At 38.5% G+C, this 20,288-nt stretch overlaps 1 protein-coding gene across 6 annotated transcripts in view; it reads right to left on the reverse strand.

Annotated features, from left to right (window-relative positions):
• The window catches only part of LOC129772799 (uncharacterized), a 107,869-nt gene that overhangs the window by 40,390 nt on the left and 47,191 nt on the right, over positions 1-20,288 (reverse strand). The window contains exons 1-2 of one of the 6 annotated variants that reach the window (XM_055776270.1): positions 8,089-8,202; positions 7,760-8,019 (exon numbers count right to left, since the gene is read on the reverse strand). The exons of the other annotated variants lie outside the window; for them this stretch is intronic. The gene's annotated coding sequence lies outside the window, so the exon portion shown is untranslated. Of the gene's footprint in view, positions 1-7,759; positions 8,020-8,088; positions 8,203-20,288 lie in introns of those variants that run through there. 6 annotated transcript variants of the gene reach the window in all.

Here is a 20,288-nt window from a genome sequence, read left to right on the forward strand (position 1 = left end):
TGGAACATCTCTTTGATGTCTCCACTGATTGCTACTGGAAATTGACGATAATGGAATAGGACGGATGTAAGCGGAACAAGATGATCCGGTCCCGGAAGAAGGAGGGAATTCAACGATATTCCGTCGACTTTCGCAGCCGCATCCCAAATCAATCTAACTTTTCCCGGTTTATTTGGGTTGCAGACGACACCTAGCGGAAGGTACCAAATTCGTCTAGGATCAGCCTCAGTCAGCTCGTTTTCTTTTGCTCGATGCGCATATCCTTTCTCCTGGTACTCCATCACTTGACGATGGATGTTCTCTTTTAAAAGTGGATCTCGCTCCATTCGCTTTTCCAAACACTGCAATCGTCTGAGGGCCATGGAATAGCTGTCGGGAAATTCTACGTTGTCGGTTCTCCAAATAAGTCCTGTCTCGAAACAGTCACCTACTCTTTAAGTGGTTTTCTCCATAATTCTGCGTGCTCTTTTTTCTTCTTCGGATTCCAGATCGTCCGGATGTTTCACCCCACAATCTTCGGTCTCAAAGTAATTCTTCATCATACGATCTAATTTTTCTTCTGCCTGGCATTCGCATACATGATAGGTATACTCGTCGGATAATTGACCTTGATCCATGGTTCCGTATACGCACCATCCTAAGCGAGTTTTAGCAGCTACGATTCCGCTGTTTCCTTCTTTGATTTTTTGAGGCACGGCCAACTGTAGGTTCCTTAGACCCACCAGAAGTTTCGGTGTGACATCTTCGTAACTTTTCACCGGCAATCCTTTGAGATGAGGATGATTCAGTTGAAGATCCGCAAAACGTAGAGTTTGTGATGGAAGGTTCAAAGCTCCTACTGTACGCACATTCACCAATTTGAACCGTTTTCTCCGATTAGTTTCAGAGACTTCGAGCGATATGACCTGCGATTCCTCTTCGGTTCTCGTCATGTTACTGGTCCACTTGAGACACAGGGGGACGGTTGGTCCTGTAACCCCGAGATCTTCGGCCAAGCTGCTTTCTATGAGGGTTGCAGAGGACCCTTCATCCAAAAGGGCGAACACGGTGATAGATTTTGACTTTCCGTGTAGTATAACGGGAATTATTCGAAAAAGTATGGACTGTCCGCAATGATGGACGTGACTCTCAGCGGATGCGATTGCAGTATTCCGAACTATCAGATCAGATCTCCCATGCAGCAACTGGTGATGGCGATATTGACATCCATCGATTCCACATTGACTGGAATTTCTACACGTTCGACGACCGTGTGGGTTAAGACAGCTTCGGCATACCTTCAGCGATTGAACACTTTTCCATCGATCGTCTACTGATAACTGTTGGAATTTCATGCAGTTCTTCAAACGATGACCACCTTTTCTGCAGTATGAGCAGAGTTTTTCATTGCCTTCCTTCTTTTTCTTTGGTCCTACTGCGACTTGATTCTCGGAGTGAGTATGAACGAATCCTTTATTTTTTTCTTTGTCGTTTTTGGAATGTTGGGCACTCGTATAGATGACCACCTTGCTGACCGATTCGACCACCATTGCCATAAAATTGCTGAACATTTGCAAATTCGCTTCTTGCTGGTACATGATATGTTGAGCCCATTGAAGTTTAATGTTGGCAGGCAACTTCTCAACTAGCTCTTGGAGGAGCGCAGGGTTCGACAGACAAGGTGCTGTGTTAGATTTCTGACCGTCATACCAAATTCAATCAATGTTTCCAGCTTTTCGGGTTTTGGAGCTGGAGTTTCGTGGACATTTCGAATCAACTTATTGATGATAACCTCCGGGCGACCGAACAAAGTTCTTAACGTTTCAATTACCACTGGAACCGAATCGGGAGAGAGTAAATAGAATCGTACTGACTTAAGAGCATTGCCTCTCAAGCATCTTTGCAAACGCGCCAAATTCTCCACGTTGCTGAATCCACAAGCCGCAGAAGAATTACAAAAACTGCTGTAAAAAATTGGCCACTCTTCAGGATCACCCGAGAAGTCCGGTAAATCGCGGGGCATTACATGCCTAGCTGCCAGCTGCTCTGCTGAAGGTCTTCTACGATTATGCTCTTCAGGATGAGTTGGTGAGACAGGCGATATTCCTGCAACTCCGCTGTAGTTCGCGCGCGTGAACGGATTACGCGTCTGCTCTTCAGAAATCGGGTGGGACTCTGGCTGGCGTGGAGGTAGAGCATGTGGTATGCTAGAATCAATATGCACTGGCTGATCTTCTCTTGCACGAAACAAATCCATCGTTCTCTGCATCTGTAACCGACATTTTCGTAATTCATCTTCCAACAAGAGGAATGCATCACTTGGGACTGAATTTACGTTAATATTTTCATCAAGTAGCCGTGTATCGTAAACACCGGTTTTCTTTATCGTTGTTCCCCTGCCGTTATTCGGGGTTGAATGAAATTTCGGAGCACACGAAGGTTGCTCGGTGGATTTCTGCTTCGCTTTGGTGTGCTTGTCAACCCAGTCTTGGACCTGCCTTATGCGATCTCGAGATTCAATTTCGACGATACTTCTCTTCGTACTATGGCTAGCAGCTTCATCAGCAAGCGACTCCTCCAGCTCGTATTTCTCCTGGGTATGCTTTTTCTGCAGCGCTAATTGTCTCTGTTCCAACTCAATCTGCTTCTGCTCCAATTCCTGCTGTTCGGCCAGGCGTTTGCGTTGCAAATCTGCCCTCCGACTTGACGTAGTCGTTCGCATCGAAACTGGCATCAGCGGTGGTGAACAATGAGGACAAATCCAATCTTTATTCGCTACAGTTGCATCGACTCTGGCACATCGGAAACACCACCATCGATCACATTTGTCGCATGCAACATAATTCGTTCCATCCGCTGTTTTACAAACAACACAAATACTGACTTCTGTGTGTTCATCGTTTTCACGGGATGCGTCGGATAGAGATTTATTCGAGGCCATTGAAGTTTTGTTTTATCTTGAAGATTTGTTATTAAAAACAATCGGGTTCACACCATTCCTGATAGCAATACAGTTTATTTGTTAATTCGTAGTATAATTGTTGTATAGCTTCAAGCTGAAATTTAAATTTGCTTATAGTTTGGAATCATATGGAAATATCTGCATATTACATAAAAGTGCGCTATTTAAAAACCTGGATGTTTAATTCCTTCAAAGCCTTCGAATCGTTCCTAACTTCTGTCTCTATCACATAATTGTCTGATAATCTATATATGATATATGATATATTTCCACTGAAATTAGATATCGCAAGGTTTTGAACTAACTCTAAATCCATACCTTTTAAATTCAATTAAATTCGTTTTTGTTTTTCACACATTTAATGTAATAATTTTTCCGTGATCTTCAATCGCGTGTATGCTGCTAAACGTTTTGTTCAAACTGTTATTTTTCACAGTAACCGTCGTTATGACTACATCGGCAGGTTTACTGCGATCGTGGCAACAATGTCTAAGAGTTATATGCTTATTAATTATTGACCCGAAAGTTTAAAAAGCATTAAAATTGCTTTGAAAACAGGCTAATGAAATCTCAAATCAGTATATAAATTGGTGCTCGCTCGGAAATCTCTTTCAAGAACGTCGTTTGATGTTAGCTGGAGCGGACACGGTTCGCTGAGGAGCGTCGAACGACAATGAAGTGTCTATGTCAAGGCAGGTGAAGAAAAAGTTTGGATTTAGTTGTCCCCAAGGGCCCTTCTCAGGGCTAGAAACGAAAGATTTTTCAAAGTTTATAATCTCTGTAATTTAACGAAGAAAGAAGAAGAAGAAGAAAAAGTACACCCAGGTTTTTTACCCGGATTTTCGAATTATTCCAATTAATCGATACTTGCGATGGAACTTAGCATTTATGACGGGAATTAGTGCCGCATTCTATCACGATGATTACGTAAATTTTAGGTGACCTGTTTTTTACGCGGATTTTTTCACGCGAAAAAAAAACCTGGGTGTAGAGGAAAAATCCATCTTATTGTGATTGCGAAATGGCATGACAATGGTCTCGCTAGCTCGCTAAGCATTATGCTCGTCTCACCCAATCCCATTTTTTTTCTGCCGCCGGACTAAACAGAGCCGCATTTTTTGGTAAAACAGCAGTTTTTATTATCGAATGCTCACGAATGCCGATTAACCGATCGATCAATGATTCAAATAATCGACCAATGAACTGTCGGGGGTTGGAGAGGGAGTATTATTTGCGCTGGGTATTTCCGAGGAGGAATCGATTCCTTCTTTGAGCGTTAATAATTCTTCTTCGGCTAAACGAAGTGGTACGAAAATCACTTCATTTGAAAGATGAAATGTCTAAGAGCTACACAGAACAGATCGCAGCAAAGTCAACAGTCGCAAATTACATGGCGGTGGAGTGTTGATTGCTATTTCAAATAACCTCAACGGGTACATCGATCCCACTTCATGAATGTTACACTCGAACAGGTTTGGGTCAAGGTGAAGCTGCAATATTGCTCAATGAGTATCAAGAAACGAAAGACGGTTTCAGTTTGCACGGTTTATCTCCAATCAACCATATTACCAATCAGAATACACGAATTTTGGATTTTGCCCTGGTGAATGAAGTTACGCTCTCACGATGCCATCTCGAAGAAGCAGCCGAACCGCTCTCCGTTCTTGACTCCAACCATCCTACTTTGGAGTTGACAGTTAGTCTCTCACAGTCCATCGTACTTGTAAATATTCCTGATGAACATGGACTTGACTTTCGTCGAACCAATACTGAAGGCTTACTAGAAGCCCTTCGCCAAACTGATTGGCATTTCTTAGAATCCGCTGACGATATAAACGTTGCAGTTGATTGCTTTAAAAGCTTGCTTAAAAGTCATTTGGTTGATTTCATCCCACTGCGCAGACCGTCTCCTAAGCCACCCTGGAGAAATGCACACCAAAGACATCTAAAATGTCTAAGATCAAAGGCGCTTCGAGTTTATTGCCGATCCCGGTGCTTATATACCAAGCAACATTTCGCACGGGCTAGTGACAGTTACCGAATATATAACCGCTTTTACAAACGCTACTGCGTACGGACTCAAGATGATTTACGTAGACATCCTGCACATTTTTGGAAATGAAGTGAAGTCAGAACGGAAGGATAACAATGTGTTGCCAGCGGAAATGTTTCTGGACACCGAGGTTGTTAATTCAACTGCAGAAAAATGTAGATTGTTTGCAACTCACTTCAAAAGCGCATTCGACGACACGATTTCGTCAGGAATCTTGGACGCTTGTAGAGATACACCAAGAGATGTGTGCCATCTGGAAAACCTCGAGATCACACCGAATCAAGTGAAATTCGCCATAAACAAATTGAGATGTTCAATATCCAGTCCTGATGGAATACCTACTTACATCCTTTAAAAATGTTGTGATGAGTTGGTTTCTCCACTCACGTCCATCTTTAATCTGTCATTAAGACAACGTTGAGAACTACAGAGGAATAACTTCGCTTTGCACCTGTTCCAAGGTTTTCGAAATTCTTATGAACGACCTACTTTTCGACTCTTGCAAGAATTACATTGCCATGGATCAGCACGGGTTTTATCCGAAAAGGTCAATACCACGAACCTAGTTCAGTTCGCCTCTTTTTGTATAAAAAACATTGATGCTGATGCCCAAGTTGAAACCGTCTACATAGACTTGAAATCTGCCTTCGATAGAGTTGAACATAGAATACTGTTGGAACGATTAGGGAGAATCGGTGTCTCCGCGGATATTATCAGCTGGTTCAAATCATACCTCTTAAATCGTAGGCTCACTGTTAGCATTGTGTTGGTAACTTCGGAACATTTCTCGAATCTATTTGGCGTTCCCCAAGGGAGCAATCTGGGTCCCTTGCTATTTTCAATATTTATCAATGAGCTATCTGTCATACTACCACCCGGCAATCGACTGTTTTACGCTGACGACGTCAAAATCTACATGGTCATGAGGAGTATTGAGGACTGTTACGCTTTACAACGGCTGCTGAATCGTTTCACTGAATGGTGTACACGGAACATGCTAACGCTAAGCATTCATAAATGCAACGTTATCATGTTCCACCGCAAGCTCAATCCGACAGAATACGATTACGCAATTGACGGACAGTCTCTCGATCGTGTCTATCAAGTTCATGATCTTGGGATGATCCTAGACACAGCATTCACCTTCCGAACAAACTACAACGGCATTAGCTAACCGCCAGCTGGGATTCATGTTTAAAATATCCCAAGAGTTTGACGACCCACTTTGCCTCCGGTCTCTATACTGCACTCTGGTGCGATCGATTCTGGAATTTTACTCTGTAGTTTGATGCTCATACCACTCAACATGGACCGCAAGAGTCGAAGCAATACAGAGGAAATTCGTTAGATATGCCCTCCGACGTCTTCCGTGGCGAGATCCATTGAACCTTCCCCGATACGAAGATCGATGCAGATTGCTGGGACTGCAGGCACTGGAACAGAGAAGGAGTATTGACCGAGCTGTGTTTGTTGCAAAAATTTTCAACGGAGAAGCTGACGCACCGGAATTATTAGGACAACTTAACATCTACGCTCCTGAACGACTCCTTCGCCAACGAAACTTTCTGCTTTTTGAGCCCCGAAATACTTTGTACAGCCTCCATGACCCTGTGCGATTCATGTCGGCAAGTTTCAATGAAGTCTTTGCTCACTTTGATTTTGGCTCTACTGCGTCCGCATTCTAACACAGACTCACAGAACTGAATAGGATGAACCACTGACAACGACATTAACAATGGACAAGGGCCCAGTTCCCAATCAGTTTTATGTTATTTTTTTATGACTTGACCACAGTTGACGCCTATTATTATTTATTTTTTTATATTTGTTGTGTTCAAAATGTGCTGCTTTTTTATACTTATATATGTTTTGCATGTGAATGAAAAGATATGGGGTTTTGGCCTTCTCTTTTTGGTTTTTCCCCATCTTAATTCATTAAGACAACAAAAAGTCAGATGAATAAATATACAAATAAACAAATAAATAAATACTTACTAATTGCTAAGCCAACTGTAGTCCTACGTCCACCTTGCGGTTATATCACATATATAACGCGCTTCTATTTTTTTTTGTATGGATAAATTAGAAATTTTGTAGGAACTCTCGATGAAATACTTCAATACTGATTGTGGTGATTTTAGAGAGAGTTTGAGAAATGGAAAGAACTAACAATGACCTTCAGACTTCAATGGTAATCAATCTGCTATCGCTTCCATGCGCTCTGTTGGAATTATCACCGTTAAGTATAAATTTGATATTTTATAGTAGTTTAAATGTTCCCGTTTTTCGCATCTGACCGCCGATGGTTCGCACCCCTTTGATCCCCACACTGGCCTTCAAAGTGGTCAATGTTCGAACGCACCCCGTGTCGGTCAACTACCAAAGGCAGGCACCGATTATCGCCCGTAATTAGCTTTAACTAGACTAAATGATAGATAATGATCGTCCGGTGCCAACAACGTAGTGGCATCGAGCTGGTGGTGGCGGGTGTTGTTGCTACCGATCAGGTTTTGCAGCTTTAATTATTTGCTCCGTCGTAGCTGGCATTTCCATACCTGCGTACACGCACTTTTCTCTCGTACCACATAAAATCATCAACAACGACTATTGACTGATGAGTGGAACGCATTACCGCAGCGAAGCAAGAAGTAAACAGTTGCAATAGTTCCATCAGGAATCCATTCAAGGATAACAAACCACCCCCAAGGTCAGATTGTGATTGATGGACAAAAATGTTATTGACCGTCAACGTGTTCAAAACTTACAATGGAAAACCAAGTCCTTTACAGCTCATCACAGGTCATCTCCATACTGTGCTATAGATTTGATTCTTTTCATGAAACAAAAAGCAGCTCATCGTCATCCGTTTGTGTATACACAAGCGCGCTTTATGTTTAAGGTGCGGTAGGAAGCGAGTGGTCTATTTGCTCTTGTATGCGAGACGAGCGGTTAGTCAACAGAAACACAACCCCATCGTCATTATCATCATCGCCATGCTCGGGTTTTCCAGTTTTACTTTCTGGAGCTGCCCCACACATAAAATAGAAGAAGCTTGAAAAATCATCAAACATACTATTCAATGATGTTTACTTACTGCGCGGAGTGGTATGCCGAAGTCGTAGAGTCACCGTAAAAAGCCGGGGAGAAGATTGCAAAAAAAAGTTCGTTAAGCGGTCATTAAATGGGAAGGCCCTATTCACCATTTTTTTGCCTCCGTCTATTTTTGTTTGCGAGGAGCGATGGATTACTGCGATTTGTCTTTCGCTTGATTCGTTAGGTTTGTGTAAGCCGAGAAGTGTCAAGAAGTTTTAATCAAAATATGAAAGCGCGTTTTTTTGCGATTCTCTTTTTTCAATTTCTCACCGCGTTTCAATGCGTAGGCGACATTCGGAAAAATATTTCACCTCAAAGCCGTTTAGGTACATGTGTAGGTTCTGAGCCCCGATTTTCTCGTCACCCTTGACTAGGCTCGCGTTTGTTCTTTCTTTTTTTGCGCGTTGTTTTCAGTGCAATGTTTATTTTCTGCACCATTCATCACCTGCTAGGTTTACATAAGACCTTGAGAAACCAGTGAACTGCAGCCGGCCGCGGCAACTTTATCGGGCTTAGCATATTCTGATGGACGGTTAGAGTATATAATTTGTTGAACCACCGACGAAGTTTTTTTTCTCTATTTTTTCTTCCAGCGTATATAATGAATTTCATAGCTTTCATAAGTTCAAAGGCAGCGTTCGAAAAAGTTTTGCGTCATAATACTGAAATTAACATCGTTTTGTTTTGGACACCGGTGCTGTGTTTACACTCGAAGAGTTTATTTTTTGTTATCGCCTTCGCTAGATTCGTCCAGCCAGCGTTCGAAAGCCGCAATTTTAGCAGTTTTCGTGTCACTGCCTTGAAATATGTGTAAACATACAGTCGCTAAAAGTTTACGAAGCAACAATCCGTATCATCTCCTTGCCTTTTTTCTTCTTTCATGACTTTGTTTCGCTTATTTTAGGCAGCTTAACTTGCACTGACACCATCAATATACTTTGTATGTGAACGTTGAGTCGGTAGGTTTTAAAGCCGTCGCCAGTCGTCATCGTAATCGTCGTCGCCGGTTGCGTTTATCTGCGTTTCTGGAACAAGCCATATCGTTTGCGATTTATGCATTTAACACCGAAGCCGGACATCGTGGCAGAATTTGTTGTTGACTGATTGTCGAGTGCATGTGGCTCAAGATAATCGCGAATGAAAATGACACAAATCTGACTGATCATATTCTGCTTTTCATCCACCCGGATAGTTTTGAAAAATTTATTTGATATCATCGACTCGACGAGCTTTCCGGCGTTTTAATAGCAATGGACTGTAACAATTCTCTTACACCTTACACCGTACGGTGCACCGCTGTGAACCGTACAAGAATACCACGAAGTTTTTCCATCAGATTTAGGTCTGAGGTGGCATTTCGCATTTCGAAACGGTTCGAGGAAATTCAAACTCGAATCGAATAGAATTTGGTATTATTTATCTTTTCGAGGTCATAACTCCAGAGTACTAGATTTCGAGAAAGCCCTCGAGATTTCGGGATCCCTTTATCGCTAAGTGAAAATGAGTGAGTTTGTTTTATTTACGTTTTCGATATAAAAGATAATAATTATCCTTTTGTTTCAAGTATTTCAGGCTTACTCAAGAAACATTTTAAAATATTTCAGATACAGTCATTTTCCAAAAAAAATTTCAGAAGCACTGCTACTCCTGCGGCAGAGAAGAGAAGTGGAACTTGAGAGAAAAAAAGTGACAACGACTTTTGGCAAGAAAATGTAAACAGTGTAAAAATTTATAGATGGTTTACGCTTTAAAAATTGAAACACAATGTTAAGATGTCTCTAAAACGGTGGGAGACATCATATATAAGGTGGGAGGTTCGTATATAATATTATTAATGTTAGCATCATGATAAACACGGCGAATGGGATAGAAATTACGAACTAAATTGAATAAAATATACATATAGACGCTGAAAGTGCTGTGGACAAATATTATAATGCATTTTTATCGGTTTATGTATAATGTCGTTAATATGTGCATTATCAAAATAAACCCATATGTGTTGTAATCATAACTTGCTGTGCTATTCATAACAACATTTACGGTCGTATTCCACCAATGATGACAAATGTGTAATTTACGAATGAAGCTTCGCCAAAGAAACTGGACATTGAATAAAAAAATTAAAATGTGGTAAGAGCATCAGTTGAAATATTTTAAAGCATTCTCATCGGAATAAATTGAATGATACAATAATTATATGACTAAATAATGTATGTACGCTTAAAAAACAACATAAAAATATGATTTCTGAATAAATTTCATTTTTTTCAGTTTCGAACACACCTCGTAAAAAGCCATTTTTATTTTTTAAAATACCTTCTGTTTGTATTGTATCTAGAATTTACAAGGTAATGAAACGTTAACATCAATTAGTTTCTAGTAATCAGCTTTTTAGTTGCCGGGGAAATTAACACCAAACAAAATTTTTTCAGTGTTATACATATTCAATGCCCAAACGATATAGTGATTCTCGGATTTTCGTGTAAATTGGTAGTTTTGTTCCTTATCGCAAAATATTAGATCCCATTCCAATTTAGGGTGGTTCGCAAAATCTAGTTTTTACCTCCAAAAATAACTTTTTTCAAAAATTCATATTTTTGAACTACTAAACCGATTCAGATGATCGACATATCAAATTGGCCAGTTATCTAGTCTTTTTTGAAAAAAACTACACTTGCAAAAAAAATAATTTTGTTTTCTTTATTATTGATCTTATTTGTTCTTTATAGTTTTCATTGTCCAAGGGCGCTATATTTTTATATAAAAATGAATTTCTGTCTGTCTGTCTGATTCTTATGGACTCGGAAACTACTGAACCGATCAACATGAAAATTGGTATATAGGGGTTTTTGAGGTCTCTAAGGGGGTGCTGCCATACAAATGAAACACAAATTTCTGCATTATTCGATAATTATTCAAGCAAATGAAACGAAATTTGGCATATGGAGGCTTTAGGGTGCAATAAATGATTCTATGATGGTGAGACTCTCCCCCCCCCTCTCTAAGGGGGGGCTGCCGTACAAATGAAACACAAATTCCTGCATTACTCGAGAATTATTCAAGTAAATGAAATCAAATTAGACATCTGAAGGTTCAAGGATGCAACAAATGTTTCTATGGTGGTTAGACTCTCCGCCCCCATCTCTAAGGGGAGGCTGCCATACAAGTGAAACACAAATTTCTGCATTACTCGAGAATTATTCAAGCAAATGAAAACAAATTAGGCATCTGAAGGTTTAAGGGTGCAATAAATGTTTCTATGGTGGTTAGACACTCCTCCCTTCTCTCTTTACTGCCATACAAATGAAGCATACATTTCTGCATAATTCAAGAACTAATCAAGCAAACTGAACCACATTTGGCATGTGGAGGTTTTAGGGAGCAAGAAACATTTCTAAGGTGGTTCAACACTTCTCCTACCTTTTTGAAGAGGGGAGGGGGGAGGTCTGCCATATAAATGAAACAGTTTTGTAAGAAATACTAGGAATTTTCTAGTAAAAGGTAAATTCAACGGGGTCAATTAGAAGATCAATCAATGAACAGTTTTGCGATTGGACCCATGAACTTGCTCATAGTAAGAAAACGTGGATATTTGAAGGTATTGATAACAAAACACAAATTTTGGGCGGGACGAAGTTAGCCGGGTCAGCTAGTTTTTTATATTTTTTCTCGAAAGCTGAGGATTTTTTAGATTACATATCCAAAAATGTGTTCTTCTTCAAATTTAACCGATGGTTCAAATAATCATTTCTCTTCTTTATTTTTTCCAAAAATAAAGTTTTTCAAAAATTCATAACTTTTGATCTACTGAATCGATTCAGATAATCGACATAGTTAATTGAGGTCAATTATTTCAAACTTGCAAAAAAGGGAAATTCTATTTGCATATAAATATAGTCTAGTCGCATAGGATGATCGAACGAATCTTAAAAACATGTTAACTTTGAAAAATCATAACTTAAGAACGAACAAATCCTCAGATTTTAAGAAAAAATATAAAAAATATAGCGCCCTTGGTCCCGAAACCATGTAAACTATAAAAAACAGATACAATTATAAATCACGAGAACAATTTTTTTTGCAAGTGCAATATTTTTCCAAAAAAATCTAGCTCATTGGCTTTAATTTGATATATCGATCATCTGAATGGGTCTAGCAGTTCAAATGTGATGAATTTTTGAGAATAGGAAAAAGGGGAAGAAATTAATATTCCGAATTATCGGTTAACTTTAAAAAATTATAACTCAAAACAGTAAAAAAATCTGATTTTGAGTAAAACATGTAAATATGTAAAAAAAACCTCAGTTTTCAAGAAAAAATATAGAAAATAATGGCGCCGTTGGTCTCGAAACCATGTAAACTATAAAAAATGGATACAATCAATAATTACGAAAACAAAATTCAAATTTCTTGCAAGTTTACTATTTTTCCAAGAAAGACTACCTAATCAACTTCAATTTGATGTGTCGATCATCTGAATCGGCTTAGTGGTTCAAAAGTTATGAGTTTATAAAAGTCATTTTTGGGAAAAGTGAAAAAAATCGAATCACAAAAAAAATATAGGTTCAATGCTTTACCACAACTAAAACAAGCTACCAATTTTCACGAAAATCTGAGTATGGAATGGCTGAAGTAATACTACAATAGTTCACAAATTTCAAAGCTCGCGTTTTTCTTGTTGTTTTTTATGTCTTTAGTGCGGCCATAATAATAATTAGGATTACTGCATTTGGATTGATACTAGAAAATATAAGTATCATTAACTTTCTTGAATAGGGGATGTGATATAATCCACTTTATATTTGTATATATTTATATATATTTTTAAACGAAAACATTTGTTAAACAAAACTAAAAACTTTTGCAATACTGTGTCTTTATTTTTTGAGTGTAACATTCAAAAACCCTTCAATAAAAATGACATTGGAACAACAGAGTAAAACTGACATACAATTATAACGGATAGCACGTACTCCAACTAGCGAACCGTCAATTAAAAAGTACTCCAACTAAAAAAGCGGCATAAAGCGAATGTGTACTGTAAAACTGTAAAAAATATACAATCGAAGACTCTTTTTGTCGTTTATGAGTTTGTTTTTTTAAATTACTACTAAGCATGTTGGCGGATTAATAGAAAGATATGATATGTTGATCCTTGAAATAAGTTTGAAAGTTAAGAATTGGAAAAAATATAAAATTCATGTGAATAGAGACGACTTTTGTGTACAGCACATGCCACTGGGGCCTTTTTGCTGATTATGTAAGTAAGATTTCTTCCAGAACGTCATAACTTTTCAACCATTGAGTCGATTTCAGAAATCGACATATGAAATGAAATCTTATACTTCTACGAATCACATTCAATCGGTCGTTCAAACAAACGCAGAAATTGAATACTACAGAAAAACTTTAATTATAAAGCTTAGAAAAAAATCCACAATTCGCTCTTTCACACCAAATTTCTATCTTGTCGCAATTTTAAACCTCTCAAATTGAATTGTCAAAATGATCAAAAACGAAGAGCAGGAAAAATTAACAGATAATGTGGGGTAAATAATAAAGCAATGGTAATCATGGATTTTGAATAACCATCTCAAAAAAAAAAAATTTGAAAAAAACTATGGATGGGTTATACCTAGGAGTACTAAAGTACCCGCTGCTTGTATCTATTTTGCAATGCCGATTTCCCCAGGCTCCATGGTTTGAAGTCTGTGTTAGGGAAACATCCATTGGAAACATCGATTGGTGATTTCAAAAGCCTGTTTTGAAAGCAATTTTAAGGCTATTGAGAAAAGTTTTTGGATCAAAAAGTAACAAGTATATAGTAATATAGTAAAAAGTAACAAGTATTATATATAAGACATTTTATCTTTCGAATGAAGTGTTTATAATACCATTTCGTTCAGTTGTTTAGGAGATATTCACGCTCAAAATCTCGGTCTCTGGCGTAACGCTTTCGTTTTCGAAAATTTGATTTTACACCCCGGTATAGAAATGAAAGACGTAGTCCTACGTCAAAAAATTCTTTTTAAATTTCTCTTTCAAATTTTGATAAAATTGCACTGTATAGTTACAAAAGGGCAATATTAATATTTGAATAAACTTATGTAATTATAAACATGTTTATATAAACCTTCCCATCTTATCATTCTTCATTAAAGACCTTGCGTCAAGACAGCTAGAAATCTATACACTCTCTTTTTGCAGTGCACTTTTTTTTGTATCCCATTTATTTATTTTAGGCTCATTAGCATTTTAGCTGTAACAGAGCCGAATTCTAATCGTGTATATGTCACATGTTCATCATATCTATAATTAGCACATTACACAGTTGCCATTTTTCGGCGTTAGAGTATTCCCTTCTATACCATTGCATATGGTACACATTTACAGAGTAGCCATTTAGGCGTAAGAGTTTTCCTTCTGTTCTTCCATTATCCAGTTCGACAGGACAGCGGAAACAGTTGATTGATCATTGTTGAGTTATTTATAGAACAGCAGCCCGATGTGTCTTGCAGAGCAGAGCAGTTGTATGGGCGAATCGATCATATTTCGACCGTGGATGGATTTCGATCCTGGTGATTATTGCGTGGACGTAGTTATTCTGTAACAACACAAAGATGGTCAATGAGGGCCCTGAGTTTTGAACTCACGATCGATCGCTTACTAAGCGAACGCGCAACCAATGTGGCTACGGGGACCCCCTTGCAGTGCACTTGTCAGTCATTAGTTTGAAGCGCCGCACAGTAACATTGGCAGTATTCCGTTCAAATCTTGTGAAAATGTATGATAAGCAAGTGAATTTAATTTAGCTGCTTATCCACAAAACGCCAAGAAAGATTGCAAAGGCTGTTGGATGCCATTTGGTCGCTATGGTTTACCGCATCCAAAATAAAAAAAAAATTGGCGCTCTGTAGGAACGATATTGTTACAAAATTTCATTACAAAAAAACGCTGCTGCTCACAAAATTTCAGTTTACACTACTGCAATCCCAACAGCGGAATATTTTATTTGTGGGCCATGTTGGAATACTGGAATTGTACTTCGGAAAATTTTGACAATTTCATCTGGAATTGATCAAACCCATTAACACAGAACACAACGACTTTCACCCACATTTTGATAAGCACCAGTCTAAAGAAAAAATAAAATAGAATTTGCGTTATCAGTGAAACTGTCAAAAATTTGCTCTCAAGAGAACCATTGCAAAGAAGAAATATTAGGCATTCCACAATTTCATTTTTGACCAAACACTTTAACGTGATGACGATAAAAAACGAAACAAAACAAGCCAAAAGAACAGAGATAATGCCCAATGCAAATACGATCCAGCCGCCGGAGTCTGAAAGTGATACGATGAGGCAATGCGGGAGAAGTGTGCGACGTTTGTTATGGCCTGATAGTGGCAGTGAAATTCAACACTTGTGCACATATTGATATGGCGTGCCGTTGAAACAATTGCCAGCCAGCCAGCCAGATCGAAGGCCGGCCGCTGGTGGAGCCAACGAAAACTTCAGTTGAGCCAATAATGGTTTGGGAGTTGCCGTGGTCCACTTGATAGTATCGTGTTCTGCCCGAACCAAATGATGATATTCTGGTTCTGCAGTGTCGTGTGTGCTTATTTCAGGCAACAAACGAAATCGCACTGATATCAGAGAATGTGTATCTTATCAGTGGTTGAAAGTGGATGCTTGTACCATAGAACTGCACTGTGTTCCCTCGCGTACAACTAAAGACGCGGTGTGCGACAACCGACCGCCGAACATGGCCCCTTTTCTTCAATTAAATTGATATCAGCATCAATTTTCAACACTCGGGGCAATTTTGTGTTCAGAAGCCGTTTGGAAATACAAATGACAAACAACCGCCGCGGCTTGGCTCAATTTCAGTCAATTATGATTGCGGGGAATTCTCAGTCAGAAACTTGAGCCGTTTCGATTGCGCCTTTTTTCATTATTACGCTTCCGTTCGCGTATGTGATTTTGGTTTCCGAAGTCGACGGAAAGGCCGAAGTACGGAGCGCAACGTTAATGGCACACTTCTCACGAAATTAGCATCTTAGATTTTTTAATTAACACTGATTACATTAATCGCAGCATTGATTGCACTCATACCATTCAGCATCAATATGGAAGAACACCATGAAGACGCCCGCAACCGTGCGCACATACAAACAGCGCTTCCGTCTTTGGCATTCCCTCAAGTCAGCCGCCGTCTTCTGTTTACAAATCCCTCAATGTATTATTTACACAAACCAGCCTACTAGTGATTTATTATGGCCGGCCTTTCTTGAAAATCCACACGCTCACCATGATACCGAGAGCTGGCGTTGATGAGAGGTGTTTTTGATTGTGGAGTTATGTTTTCAAAACATGGCATGCTTTGTTCCCCGGGTATGTGTGTGGCACAATGCCAGTGCTGACGGCTGAGGAAACCCCACTATGTACTACCCACTGGCTTTCTAGGTCAGTTATCAGGCAAATTGCTCGCTGTTGGGTCAATCACTTTTATTTTGTTTTATGTGTAATATAATATACATGCATAAATTTTGCTGAGAATGCGCGCCGATTTGCTGAGGTTCGACGAGTTTGTGAATGAGTTTCGAATCGTATCGACTGCGAGCCCCTGAATTAACTCTTAACAAATTATAGTAATGCTCACTAGAATCGCCTAGAGACATCTAACCTGTTTCCGTTCGAGAGACATTCCGGTTCCGAAACGCTGGCCAAAGTAAATAAAAATAACAAATTGTTACATGCGCATTGTTCTGACAAACCAACGAAGCGCAAACAAAGTCAAAGCCATCCAAAACGCCCCAATTGCTCTGCGAGTCACGTGCATCGATGATTCTCGGCAGACGCTAAGTAAGTCGTCACGACGCCAGGGTACAGTGGGCACAAAAAGTGTTTGAACAGCTGGGTTTTCTTAGCGATGCAGGTTACGAGTTTAAGTTTCATATAATAAATATGGTGTATTTTTGTATTCAACTCATCATTTGTATTTTATATTTTTTATTGACTTTCAATATTGACGTTTTGTTCTAACAAATCTATTGTATTTTTTTCTGAAAATTCCGTAGTTTTGTCAAAAAACTTGCACGTTGTGCACCATTAGTATCAAATTTCTCAGGGTCCTTCCGGATTCGACGCTTGACATTTTGGGCATTTCAACCATTTTTCTACATTAAAGCTTAGATTTTTCAAAAGATCCTCAGCTAGTTGGTATTGTAATAAGGTTTCGCGTATAAATTAGGTAGAAAATGAGGTGGTCTAGTTTTCGTTATGTGCAATGTGTTAGGGGTATGCAGGTAACACATCTGCAACGCATACCCCTAACATGCAATGTGTTAGGGGGAGGGGGTCCAAAATCCTTATGTTTAGCGAAACGTAATTTGTTCACAGTGCCCAAGCTTGCTTAATTTTTCTGACCAAAATACGCAATTGTTATTTTTATGGTTTGCGTATGAAAGGTATAAAATGTACAATATTCAGTAATGTACACTTCATGAGTCATTACCAGCCCATTTGGTTTAAAAAATGGCTCAGAAATTCCTTTAGCAGAAACTAGTACATATGTAGAACATAATTTTTGGTTAATTTCTTTCGTCTAATTTATGTGCCATTTGCTGTAAGCTGTTTCAAATTAAATATTAATAGACCATTAAAAGGCCTGCTGGTGAATTACTTGAATAATAACTCTATGCTGGCACCAGAACAATCGGGATACCGGGAATACATTCCTGTGAAACTGCTTTGAATTTGGTGTTAGCGAAATGGAAGGAATATATCGAGAACAAAGAAGCGGTCATAGCAGTGTTTTTGGATCTGAAGTGCGCCTTTGAAACTATATCCAGGCCCTTGTTGTTACAGACTTTACGGCGCTTTGGTTTAGAGGGTTCGGCATTCAAATGGTTCGAAAGTTATTTGAGTAATCGAATACAGAGGACTGTTTTTACTGAGTCTGTTTCTGAACCAATAGCTAGTACGTTTGGTGTTCCACAAGGAAGCGTGTTGGGGCCTATTTTATTCATAATGTACATAAATGACATGAAACGAGTCTTACGCTTTTGTGATATAAATCTATTTGCTGACGATACAGTTCTGTTCATAGCAGCTAAAGAAATAGAATCCGCAGCATTGCACTTAAATAGAGATTTGCATTCTCTTAGTATTTGGTTGAACTATAAGCAGTTAAAATTAAATGTTGGAAAAACCAAGTACATGATATTTTCTTCGAGATATTATAACACCGAGTGTTTTGTAAAGATAAATGGTGAGACACTTGATCGCGTTAGAGAGATAAAGTATCTTGGTGTTACTATAGATGACAAACTGCTTTTTAAGTCTCACATAGATAATGTCATCAAAAAAAAATTGCAAAAAAAACGGTATCATATGCCATTTGAGGAATGAGTTGACTATTTCGAGTAAGATTCAATTATATAAATCCATAATATCGCCATACATAGACTTCTGTTCATCCATTCTCTTCCTTGCTAACGAAACACAAATGTTGAGGTTACAACGTTTACAAAATAAAGTAATGCGTTTGATCTTGCGTTGTAATAGATACACTTCCTCAGCTCTCATGCTAAACACACTTCAATGGCTATCTGTGAAGCAAAGGATTGTATATTTGACCATGGTGTTCGTTTTCAAAATAATAAACGGATTGCTGCCTCAATATTTGTGTGATCGAATTGAAAGAGGAAGTGATATTCATCGATATAATACCAGAAACGCTGACGAAGTACGAACACCGAACTTCTTAAGTAGAGTATCACAGAACTCCCTATTTTTTAAAGGTGTTACTCATTTCAATTCGATGCCTAGACACATTAAAAGAGCAACCACATTAGCAGATTTTAAACGGCAGTGTATTTCGCATGTCAAAAATATAATTTAAATGTTAAGATTGTATGTGACGAAGTTGTTTTTAACGAATTGTGTATGTGTACACGTATATGAAAGAAGTAACTGCCATCTTCGTCTCAATGATAATGAAGGATTATTTTGTAGGGTAAATGATCTTGGTTTGTCCAATTTGGGATGTTTTTACGCAACTAGTAAATGCAAATCGATTTTTCTTCACGAAAATCACACATAATCGATACGAGTTTGGGTTTGTTGAAAAGCCCCAAGTCTCTAGTTGCTAATACTACCATAAGGTGTTGAAATTATTAAAAAAATTATGTTTTTTAACGATTTTCCTTAAAGAAGAATTATGATCATGGTTTGACCACCCCTGATCATGGTTTGCCCAAAAAAATGATCATGGTTTGTCCGGTTTTAGAAATCTCCATTTTTGAATGAAAACATTCGAACTCACACTTAGATGTTGCATTTATCATTGCTTGAGTTTACTGTCATCATATTGATTCATTCAGAATTTAGGCTTTCTTCAGAATATTGCCTTTTTTTGGGCATTTTAGAATTGTTCACCTCAACTAGAGGCGAATGAACTGAAAAGTTTAAAACCTCTATAATTCATCACGCTCGCTCACCTCAACACAATCAACACAGAAAAACCATACTTCTGCTATGCGCGAAGCACACCATAAACAAACATAAACAAACTGCAGCGCGCCAAGCGGTTGCCATAGAAATCATGTGGACAAAACAACATTATTGAATTGGACAACTCGATTTTTTTGAGTTCATCAAAATGCGTTAATTAAATGGTTTAGCTATGTAAATCCGATACAAATGGTGAGCAAGCATGATGTTTACAATATTTATAAGTGTTGTAATCCAGAAAAGGTCTGAATACGTGCCAAATAATCATCTGGTGATCGATTAAAAGTTAGCTCCAATGAGGGGCGCATTGACACAAATAGAAGGTGTATTTTATAATCCTTTGAAACATGTGATTTCGTAAAAATATACTATCAAACTACTATAAATCATGTAAAAGGCAGTTTCATTTATATGTTTCGAAACATTCGAAGGCCTTATTTGACACAGGAGCGCTGAATTAGAGCATTCAAAAAAGTGGGCAAACCATGATCATATTTTCGACTGGACAAACCAAGATCATTTACCCTATATGTTTATAGAAATCAAAAGAAAAAAAGAAAATAGAAAGTAGTCTACATAAAGCGCGCGTTAGTGCAGCCATGAGAAATCTGAATTGTGATAGCGATTAGAACATAGTAGAGTTTGTTTTTATTGTGGCATTGGATATGTAAGTCTTGATAA

Source organism: Toxorhynchites rutilus, chromosome 3 (genome assembly GCF_029784135.1).
Source record: "Toxorhynchites rutilus septentrionalis strain SRP chromosome 3, ASM2978413v1, whole genome shotgun sequence".
In the NCBI taxonomy this organism is placed as follows: Eukaryota; Metazoa; Arthropoda; class Insecta; order Diptera; family Culicidae; genus Toxorhynchites; species Toxorhynchites rutilus.